The 12,328-nt window shown below is 41.1% G+C and overlaps 1 protein-coding gene across 4 annotated transcripts in view; it reads right to left on the reverse strand.

Moving 5' to 3' along the window:
* The window catches only part of ctnna2 (catenin (cadherin-associated protein), alpha 2), a 732,381-nt gene that overhangs the window by 260,371 nt on the left and 459,682 nt on the right, over positions 1-12,328 (reverse strand). The gene's annotated exons all lie outside the window — the stretch shown is intronic.

The raw sequence follows: 12,328 nt of genomic DNA on the forward strand, positions 1-12,328 counted from the left end.
ATACACAAACCAAGCCAGTAACCCTACAAAACACACTATGTACAATATTTGCACGGAAAAAATGGCAAAAAAGATAGAAAAACGCTCACAACCGCTCTCAGGCGTCTGCTCAGCACGCTCACTCGCACTTCCGCTCAGAGAGAGAGAGCGCGAGAGAGAGGCAGAGGACGCACGAGATGAGCTCTTAAAAAATATATCAAACATTGGGTCTCCAGTGAGACGGAATTTAGAAAACAGTCTAAAAGAAGAAGACATCGTAAATCGTTTTCCTAACAGAAAATCATCCCTTTAATCCGACAAGGAAACCCAAGTTTTTAGATTAAATCTTCGCGGAAGAGTTCGTAAACAGCTAGCTGGCTAACTTGTTAGCTGGCTATCCTGCTAGCCAACCGTACAGCAAAACAACTTAACAACTAACGTGGCCTGGTCTAACGTTACGGATCCAACCCGAAGAAACACGCTACCTGCCGACGCAGAGGGAAAGGTAGGACATGTACAGTTGAATCTGACGTGCATAAAAAACGAAACGTAAGAACCGCAACGTAGGACCGGAAGTAATCTAAATTAGCTAAAGTTAGCCAGCAAAACAAAACAATAAACCGTTGCTAGTGGTAAATATTACCGATCGTGATGGAAACCAAGCCAACTGAATCTAGTGTGGTGAATTACCCGGCGGACTGCAAAAGCACGCAGGTTAGGAAGAAACACAGAACGTGTTAAACGACAACCCAGACACACTATACGCGGACTTTATCTTTATGTATGGAAAACCAATAAAAAACAACTTAATCTTCCACACCACACGACTGTCAGCATGGAAAGCTGCCATCTGCCAACACTATAAACACGTATTTAAAGAGGGAATCGGCCGTGGAGGACGGTTCACAGTGTGCACGGATAAAAATCTGGACACCGATAATGCCATACTGACCATCACATACTACACCAAAGGAACTATACTGCTACAGGGAAACGAGGAGAGCCTGAACTCTTTTGAAGAGGTTTTCCCTCTGCTTAAGGCAGAGGTAGACAACCACAGAGACAGCGACACGGCTGAGGACCAGCTACCTACAGAGCCCCCACAACATGCAGCAACCCCTCCCCTTCCCCCTTCTGACAATGAGCCCCCACAACAAGCAGCAGCCCCTCTCCCTTCCCCTTCCCACTCTCTCTCTCTGCCACTGACAGGCAGCTGAGGGAGAGTCTGGCCCTGCTGGAACTGGACTTTGTCGAGTTTAGGGAGTTCACCCAGGCCAGGTTTTCTGACACCACCACCAGCTCCATCCAGCAGCTAAGGGAGGAGGTGGAACAGCTGAGAACAGACTGACTGTCTTTTCCAGGCCCAGGGAAATGTGCTGCTGTGCGGAGATTTTAACGCAAGAACAGGTTCAATGAGTGACACCATTGACCCTCAGGGTAACAGACATGTGTATGGTCAACATTCCCTGTACCTCTCACCAACCCTCATTAAAAGGAGCTCCCTCGACTGCACTGTGAACAAGGCTGGTAAGGAGCTGGTGCACCTCTGTCGCGCCCCTGGCCTGTACACACTTAATGGTAGGATCAGAGGAGACTCTTTGGGAAGGTTCACATGTTGTTCAGGTCTTGGAGCTAGTGTAGTTGACTATGCAATAACTGACATGGACCCCACCTCCTTCAACGCATTCACTGTCAGACAACAAACTCCTCTTTCTGACCATAACCAAATTATGATTTTCTTCAAAACTATTAACCTGACTCAAATGCCTATAGAGGAGCCCAACAAGCTGTTCAAAATTACTAAGACCTACAGATGGGCTCCAGACAGTGCAGAAAAATTTATCAATATCCTGAATTCATCCAAATTACTTAATATGATTACTAACTTCATTAACAAACCGTTTGAAACTAATAAGGACAATACCAACAAAGCTGTCAATGAAATCAATTGTATCTTTCAGATGGCAGCAAACATGGTCCTACCAAGGACCCACAACAGAAAAAAGAAACAATCTGAAAATGAAAAATGGTTTGACAACGATTGTAAAAATATAAGAAAAGAACTGCGTAAATTGTCAAACCTGAAACATTACCAACCTCAAGATATGGATATAAGAAAGAAATATAGCGAAACATTAAAACTATATTAACACACATTAAGAATGAAAAAACAAAGCCATGTAGATAGAACCCTACAGGAAATAGAACATTCCCTGAATCAAAACCAATTCTGGGAAATGTGGAATAATTTGAGCTCTACAAAACCACAAGACCTGCCTATCCAAAATGGAGAAATTTGGAAAAATCATTTTGAACATATCTATTCAAAAATCCAACAAGAACACTCAAATTCCAATTACAACCCTATCAAACAAAAATTACGGTTGCTCAAATGCACTATAAAAGACAACCAAAACCCACTGGATTTTCCAATAACACAAGAAGAATTAGCACAGAAGCTCAAATCCTTAAAACCCAATAAAGCTTGTGGCCTTGACAGCATCAGAAGCGAGATGCTTAAAAACAGCACACCTGAGCTGCAAAGGGCAGTACTCAAATTGTTCAACATTGTTTTAACTTCGGGATTTTTTTCCTGACATCTGGAGCAAAGGGCTTATAACTCCTATTCATAAAAATGGAGACAAATTGGATCCTAGTAATTTCAGAGGCATTTGTGTGAGCAGTAGTTGGGGAAGGTGTTTAATAGCATTTTGAACAATCGAATTCTAACCCTCCTTAACGATCACTATGTCCTGAGCAAAGGTCAAACTGGCTTCCTCCCAAATCACCGGACTACAGACCATATTTACACCCTCATAAATGAAAATGTGAATCAAACCAAAAATGGAAAAATATTTGCTTGTTTTATTGACTTCAAAAAAGCTTTCGACTCTATTTGGCATGAAGGACTATACTATAAACTTTTACAAAGTGGTGTAGGGGGTAAAGTGTATGACATAATAAAGTCAATGTATTCGGACAACAAATGTGCAGTTAAGATTGGAGACAAACACACTGAGTTCTTCACTCAGAATAGAGGGGTGAGACAGGGCTGTGGACTTAGCCCGACACTGTTTAATATATATATATATATATATATATATATATATATATATATATATATATATATATATATATATATATATATATATATATATATATATTAATGAACTGGCGGTGCAGCTGGAACAGTCTACAGCCCCAGGTCTCCCCCTGTATGACATGGAAGTGAAATTTTTGCTTTATGCAGATGATCTAGTTTTATTGTCACCAACCGCAAATGGGCTGCAACAACTACTAGACCTGCTTGAGGACTATTGCCAGCACTGGGCCCTGGCAAGAAATCCAAAAAAGACAAAAGTAATGATCTTCCAGAAGAAGCCCAGATGTCAGAAAAATAGATACCAGTTGACTCTAGGTAGCATCACCTTAGAGCATACGATGCAATATACTTACCTTGGTCTAATCATTACAGCATTGGGGAGTTTCAGTAGGGCAGTGAATAACCTAAAACAAAAAGCTCGCAGAGCTCTATATGCAATAAAAAATAAATTCTTTAACACTGATATACCAATCTCCATCTGGTGCAAATTGTTTGATAGTGTAATATGGGGTCCACTCAGTCTTTCCCGCTACACTAGATGGGACAAGCATCCAGCAGAAACCCTACATGCTGAATTCTGTAGAATGATTCTGAAAATACAAAGGAAAACACCAAACAACGCATGTAGGGCAGAATTAGGCCAGTTACCATTATTAATAAATGTACAAAAAAGATGTCTAAATTTCTGGATGCACTTAAATACAAGCCCAACAAATACATTGCACTTTAAAGCTCTGAAAACCCAAGAACTGAACCCCGAAAAGAGTCCCCTGAAGCAGCTGGCTCTGAGACTCACTAACCCTGTAACAAATACTAAGACCAACCAACCTCAGGCCAGCACTGCATCCCAAACAAAGATTATGATAAATCAGGCTATAAAACAAAGCAAGAACAATTATCTGAAACATTGGAACGCTGAAATCAAAACTCAAAACAAACTAGAAGTCTATCGGGCCCTAAAAACAAACTATGATTTGGAAGAATACCTCTTAACTGTCAGAGACAGGAAGCAGCGACAGATCCTCACCAAATACAGGCTCAGTGACCACAGTCTCGCCATTGAAAAGGGGAGACACAAAAAGACGTGGTTGCCAAAAGAGCAACGAACATGTGGTCAGTGCATGACAGATGAGGTGGAGACAGAGGTGCACTTCCTCCTTAAATGTGACAGATTTGAAAAACAGCGCCGGGCTTTTGTCCAGGAACTGGAACATGTGACTCCAGAGTACCAGGAAATGGACGACGCAGGTAAGCTGCGGGTGGTCCTGGGAGGGGGGCCAGCGGCGAGCATTGCAGCAAGATTTATATTATCTTGCCACAACCTGAGAGCACCTATTGCTACTATTGTTGTTTAATATCATGATCATTGTTGTTGTTGCTGTTATTATTATAATAATTGTTATTATTATAATCATTGTTGTATTGTGTTGTTGTTGTTTTACATGCTTTGGCAATATGTACACAAATGTATGTCATGCCAATAAAGCACATATTGAATTGAATATTGAATTGAGAGAGGGAGAGAGAGAGAGAGAGAGAGAGACCTTTAACCAAGTCTTTAATGGTCCGATTTTTCATTCACATTAAGGTAACAATATTAACAGATACTCATATACATAATGAAAACACAACAATCCCCATACACAGCAAAACCAAAAGATACAGACCTTCCCTTTTTTTTTCCTTCCAGAAATTAAGAAGCAGTTGGTTGTTTACAGTGCACGGAACATCTCCATGTCCCCAAAAGGAAACACATTCTTCTAAGTTTGAAATTATTTTCAAAAACGTGAACTCAATTTTCAGCTGGGCAGCCACTACACCCCTGAACATGAGTGTAGCATCTGTGGACCCTGTGCCTTTCATTTGGTTTCTTCTGCTAAACCAAATGGCTCCCTGTTAAATACCATATTGACTTCAAGATCCTGCTCCTCACCTTGAAGGCCCTTAATAACCTAGCAGCTCCATATCTTTCCAAACTCCTTCATATCCACATTCCCTCCCGCACTCAGATCCTCTTCTGCTCTCAAACTCACTACACCATCGGCCCGCTTGACTACCATGGGGACTAGAGCCTTCAGTCATTCTGGCCCCCCACCTATCGAACTCTCTCCCACAAGAAAAGTGCAATACTGTCTCTCTTTCAACCTTCAAATCCCATCTCAAAACATGCCTTTTCAAACTGGTATATTCAGTCTGATACACACTTCACCGAATTTTGTGCAGATGTTGATTTTATACTTATCTGCTGTATTAACTTTTTTATTGTCTACCCTGCTTTGTTTTGATTTTATGCTGTCTGATACAGTGCTGCTTGTTTGTTTGTTTTTTTACCGTGTTCTGTAAGGTGTCCTTGAGTGCTCTGAAAGGCACCCACAAATAAAATGTATTATTATAAATGCTCATTTTTGCCTGACCTATCAGAAAATTAACCAAGGTGACACTGCCGTGTACCTCGGACCAAAACCAAAAACAAACAGGCTGTCTTCGAGAACCTCTCCTAAACCTCTGAGCCACTGCTGCAGTAGAGAGACAGATGGGAGATATTTTTTTTTATTTAAAAAAAAACATTTTAAAAAAATACAGCCATATTCAAAACCCAAGCAAATAAATAGATACTTAAAAATAAATAAATCACATCAATTCTCCAGAAAAAAACAAAAAAAAGTTGCTTGTCTTTTACCAAGGACAACACATTGCCATGGGCCCAGATAACACTGAATTGCTCAATATCTTTCACTTCTCTGTAATAATTAAAATCAATCATCATCCTGGCTTTCACCATTCTAGTAAACAGCAATTTTACATCAATGTCTACTGAGTTGTCGATCTTCCTCTTTCTGCTTACACAAATAGCAATTTTTGCTTGTCCCAAGATACAATTCATTAGTTGACATTTTTCTTTTACAGTTTGTTTATATTTAAACCCCCAGAATGAACATCTGCTTGGAGAAAACCTCCCCTACCTTACTGAATAAACTCTCCAACAACATGAACAGTGGTACCAGGCACATACACTCTAGGTAACAGTGGAAAACAGTTTCTTTGTATAGAACAAAAACGAAATGTATCACTCACACCTTGACTAATAACGGAAAGAAAAGCATTAACTGCTACTGTCCCATGCAACCTTTTTCGTTCACGGTGGTTTGTATAAACCCCTCCAAGCAGGTTTGACATCATCCCCCAAACCCAGATGACTTTGCCAATGTGCATCAACATGATTGTTTAGCTTACCCTTGTTTAGACACTTAACCATCATTCCATATAGTAATTTGCCTTTTACCTCATCCAAATTTAGAAAAGTACTTCTTTTCTCATCTAAAAAATAACATGAACAGTCATCAAAACTGGGAAGGATACCTAAACAAAGAAAATTATCATCTATATTAGGCATGATCAAACCATTGCTGTATTCATTTAACAGAAGGGATTCATGTCCCGTCACACAGCCTTTCCAGTGTTCAAGCAGCTTGTTGATGATCCTTACAGATCACAGTCCCAGACCAGCCACTAGAGCAGCTGCATTGTCCAAGTCAGGTCCAGCAGTGTTAACCACCGATCCAAGGGCTAGAATCCCTGCTGCAAAACACTTCTGTGACTGCTGATCCTGCCTAGCAGGGGGTTTCCAGACGTCCTCTGTTCACCACAGGCTCCCTGAAGAACCAGTACTTTGCACTTTCCTCTCTCTCACCATCATTTTCCACACTGTGAAAACTCTGCGGTGGAAAGGTGGCAAGGTTTGGAACTTCAGAGTCTTTAGATCCATGAGGAACAGTGAGTCATGCAGTCCCAGACCACAAAACTTCTGCAAAACTGTGTGTTGCAGTGGTCTCCACACCAAGTTTTTTGGGCCATAAAGCAGTCTCTGGATAAACTGAAGGCGGAAAGCAGTATCTCTACTGCAAATGTATAAGTCCTTGTCCTACTTCCTCCTTTGGGAGAAAAAGAACAGCCTAAGGAATCCAATGTATTTTATATAAAAAAAAAAACTATGCCCTGAAGAAGGCCCGAGCCGCTACGCGTGGACATTTTTAGGTCCTTTTTGGATATGTCTAAGTTTCAATAAAGACATTTTAATTACACGGAGTGCCTTGGTCAGAGAGATTTGTTCTCTTTTTCTCATCTGAAACTACTAACCTTGGACCAAAGAGCACCCAACAAAAATATATTACTTAACTACAGAGAGGACTGAGCACACCACTGACTCCAAACATATGCAAAAAAAGAAAAAAGAAAAAAAAGCTTGAATTTGTGAAAGTAAGTTTGAAGAGGGATCAACACAAACTAATCTGTGCCATAATGAAGAGGACACTAGATTGTTGATTACAAGTGCCCTCCCTCTGTAAGACATGCTCGGCAAGAGCCATTTCCATTTTTTAAGCCGGCCTTCTATTTTTTCCAAAACATTCTCCCAGTTCTTCTCTAGCACAGATTCTTCACCTAAAACTACTCCTAAAGTACTTTATCCCTCCTTTTTTTCCAAGTTAGCCCTCCTGGTAGTAGAACTAAATTATCTAGTGGCCTTTTCCCAACCATCACAGCTTCACTTTTTTTCCAGTTCACCTTAGCAGACAAAATATTAAAAAGATCTACAGTCCCCTCCAAGATATCGATATCTCTCTGTTTGCTGATCATTACCATAACACCGTCTGCATATGCTGAAATTTTTACAGCTGACGTACAACCTGGACAAAAAAACAAACACCTGAGAGTTATTTTCTGAGTTTGTGAAGAAAAGGCTTGATGGAAAGGGAATACATCATCCCAGAAAGACAGCATTACTGAAGTACTCCCCTCTTTACATTAAAAGGTGCAGCAAAACCACCATTAACTTTTAGTATACTCCCAATGTCACGGTACAGTACCTGGACCTTAGCTATGAAAACTGGGCTAAACCCAAAAGCATTTAACGTCCGTCACAGATACTGGTGTTCAACCTGGTCAAAAGCCTTTTCGTGGTATATGAAAATGAGACCGGTATCTACCCAATGAGACAGAGCGTTCCAGAACATGCCCAATTACAATGATATTATCAACCTGCCAGGGGCACACAGTAAGTCTGGTCAACATGAATGGCCTTACTCATCACCTCTCTACATCTAGAGGCTAAAACTTTAGAGAGGATTTTATATTCCCCAAACACCAGAGATACAGATCTCTAGTTCTTCAAATCTTGTAGATTTCCCTTTTTTGGCAGCAAAGTGATAACTGTCCTTCTACAGCTTAGTGGTAGTTGTCCTTTGCACAAACTGTCCTGAAGCAGCACCAGCAGATTTTTACCGATCACGGGTCGAAAAGACTTACAAAACTCAACGGGCAGTCCATCAACGCCAGGTGCTTTTCCATTTCCCCGAGTCATGAGAGCAGTATACAATTCATTCAGAGACAGTTCTGCATCCAACACCACATTAGTATCAGCGTCCACCTGATGTAGCCCAGCATAAAAAGATATCGCCAACTCTGAATCCTCCACACATTCACTTTTAAAGAGTTCATCATAGAAGGAGGTGGCATATCTCCGGATCTCAGGGGTTCCCATTATTGTGGTTCCATCTTTGGAGCATAAAGAGCTAATGATCTTCCTCTGACCATTTTTTTCGCCCCCCCCCCCAAATAAAAAATGTGATGGGGCATCCATTTGAGACATTCATGAAACGTGAGTGGATAAGAGCTCCCTCTGCTGTGGTGCTCAACACATTGGCTAAGGCAGCCTTTTTAGCTTTTAGGGCTTCAAAATTCCCTTAATTTCCTGTAGAATCCACTAAACTGTAATTCCACTACTTCAATCTCTAGGTCTTTAAGAGACCTGGTAATGTGTTTGGTGACATTCATTGCGAGTATACTGCTGAGATAATTGTTTTATTTTGCTCTTTCCTATATCCCACCATTGCTGTATTGAAGAAAAAGTAGATTTGCTTTTTCTATGTAAAGCCCATAGAAATTCAAAAGCCTGTCTGAAAGATCTATCATGTAAAAGGTCAGTATTAAAATGCCAATATGCATTCTGTACCTTAACATTTTAAATTAAAAAGGAGCACTGAACAAGGCAATGGTCAGAAAAACCAACAGGAATTATTTGACATGTTTTAAATATACCAAAATGATGTTTAAAACAATAAAAACGATCAAGTCTGGCCAAATATAACAAATTGTCCTTGGAATTACTCCAGGTGTACTGCCTATCATTCCTGTTAAAACCTCTCCAAACATCTTTTAGGTCATGGGTTTCAATTAACCGCTTAAGTTTGGCAGATGAAGTGGGATGAGGCTCTAGATCAGGGGTGCCCAACTCCAGGTCTCGAGGGCCGCAGTGTCTGCAGGTATTTGTTGTAGCCATGCACTATACCACCGGATTTAACTAATCCCTTTCCCTCCTTGGTCCAAGATGTGAGCTAATTGGTTAAATCAGGTGGTGTAGTGCATGGTTGGAACAAATACCTGCAGACACTGTGGCCCTCGAGGCCTGGAGTTGGGCACCCTTGCTCTAGATGATTCCTGTCTAGTTTGGCATTTTCTGTACAATTAAAATCCCTCCTGGGGGGGGGGGGATAATCAGTACAATTGTGAATTATGTCACATAAGATGTTCAACAGTCTCAATATATCAATGCCCAAAACTGGAGCATAAACATTTACAAAAATAATTTCCATGCCTTCATATTGTACTTTGACTTTTAAAATATGACCACACATTATTTCTTCTACCTCAAAAGAATAGGGACTAAAACGCTTTTAAAAAAGCATACCAACATCACCACTGTTAGCTGTCACAACCACTAGGGGCTCCACTAAGGGCGCCTGTGATTTTGTGTTCTTCTTTGTCTTGCAGGATCCTGGTGAGGGGCGGAGGCTCGTCATAATCTTGGTGAGGGGCGGAGGCTCGCCCCTTTTTGCTCATGAGCTGAGTGCGGACTACCACGTTATTTCATTGCTCTTTGTCGTTTTGCAAATAAATGTGCTTGGGCAAAATTGCAAACTCGTCTGGTCTGCCATCTTTGTCTCAGCCTATGAGCCGGGTAGTGACATAGCTAATTCATGGCTTAGAATTACTTCCCCAGGCCACCACTCCTTCCAGTCACTTTAATTCACAGTGTCACTGTGAGTTTCTTGTATAAAAACCACATCTAATCTTTTCATTCCCACCAATTTGAAAAGAGAAGCTCTTTCACATCACTCCTCGCTCCGTTTATGTTTAAAGACCCTATTTTCAAATCAGCCATGAAAAGGAGAGAAGTCTCTACAACAAGAAAAAAAACATACAAACAATATGTGGAGAATCACTTTCGTCTTAATCCTCATCAATTAGTTGTGCTTTGACTTTTGTCGTAATTTTCTTGAGCTGGTAAATCTCTTGGTCACTAAAAGCCCCCTCGCCCTTCCTCAGCTGTGCCACAGACCTGACGAATGAGCTTAAATCAGGGAAAAACTTTTCAGTTTTAACTGCCCTTTGCCCTTTAGTTTCAGTTAAAAAAAATTTTTTTCTCAACGGGATAACAAATGGTTTCATCCTCTTGTGATGACATCCACTCACATTCCTCATCAGATGAATCTTCCAACACTTTCTTAGCCTTGACACCACTCTGTTCTTTGTCAGACATTTTCCTTTTACTACATTTAATTGTTAGACCATTCTCCTCCGTAGACATGTTTTCATCTATCAGTTCATCACTGACCACACTTTCCAAACTTTGACTGCAGCTTTTTTTTTAATATTTGTTACATTTCTTTTCCTCCGTCAGCTTGCGTTTTTCTGATTTCTCTGTGGTCTGGGCATTATCGACTTCATTTCCACTCTTAGCTTGATCCTGTTCCACAATCTTCTCCCTATCCTGCATGTCTGCCTTGGTCTCCTCTACTTTCTCTGCAGACTGCTGCACACTGGGCGAGTCAGTCTTGGCTGCATGCTGCAGTGCTTCGCGTGGGCTCGAGCTGGCCTGTTCTCTGGCCTCAGAGCAAGACCGAACCAAATGTCTTTCTGTCCTGCAACCGAAGCATTTCATCGTTTCAGAAGTTGCAAACACATTCTAAGTAAAACTGTCAACTCTGAAAGTGAAAGTAAAGTTCAAATCCCCTTTGCTACCCTTGAGGATCATGAAGACCTGTTTCTGTGACACAGCGTGTCTTAGCTTTGGCGACTTAGACCCCAGCAGAACCAATTTAATGGGAGACACCAGCTGCTGGAAACATGACCGCTCCATGGCCAACACTTCATTTCTAATAAACGGTAGTGCATTTCAAATCGTTATCTTCTTTCCTAGGTTCACCAGCGGGATAACGGGGTGACAGAATCTCGAATCACTGTGCCATTTTCGATGACTTTTTCAACTTTGGCCACATCGTCTGGGAAAATGACAGTAGCTTTGTTCATGCAAGAAGCAGACTTTACACTTTCAAAACTGACAACCTATCCAACAGCATAGCTGGCCTCCACCACCAAACAGCCGACACTCGGTAATATTTTAACCACATGTCGGCGTGTCAGCTTCTCCAGCTCTGCACAACTACTGACAACAGGCATAGTGCCCAGCTGCCAACCACACAACCAAACTAAACAAAACTTAACCACCACAACCTAATGACAACAAACTAAACATGAAAAATAAACACCGAACAGATAGATAAAGAGAAAGCATAGAATTTACACTTACACCGAAGCAAAAAACGCTGTCACTCCGTTCACTAACTTGCACTACCGCCCACTTCTGCGAGAGAGCGAGGGAGAGACTTTGAATTTTAAAAACGAATTTTATTTACATCACAGTATAGAGATCCTCCATTCCCACCATGTCAACATTAAACCGGTAAGCTAAAAAAAAACTAAACTCAGGAGTCATTACTGTGGCTCAATCAAATGACACACACACACACACACACATTTATACTATACAGTCAACATATAACAAACAGATCTCACATCAAAAACAAATTATCTATCATAGATTTGTCTGGAACACAACAACAGTGACCTGTACCAATCAACAGGATTTCATAGGGTGTACACAAAAGAGCTACTTGTTCCCAGATTTTTAAAAGGGCTAAATCTCCCTTCTTAGGCAGCACAGAGAGAACTACATGCCTACAGGAAGCCAGAAGTGTCCCTTTTTTTAAAGCACTCTGTAAAAATGTCCAGAAGATCCTGTCCCACAACACTCCAAAAGTGTTTAAAAAAAGTCGGATGGTAGGCCTTCCATTCCTTGAGCCTTGCCCCACGCCATCTGAGACACAGCAGCAGTCAGTTCATCCAGAG

This window comes from Lampris incognitus, chromosome 5, assembly GCF_029633865.1.
Source record: "Lampris incognitus isolate fLamInc1 chromosome 5, fLamInc1.hap2, whole genome shotgun sequence".
Taxonomy (NCBI): domain Eukaryota; kingdom Metazoa; phylum Chordata; class Actinopteri; order Lampriformes; family Lampridae; genus Lampris; species Lampris incognitus.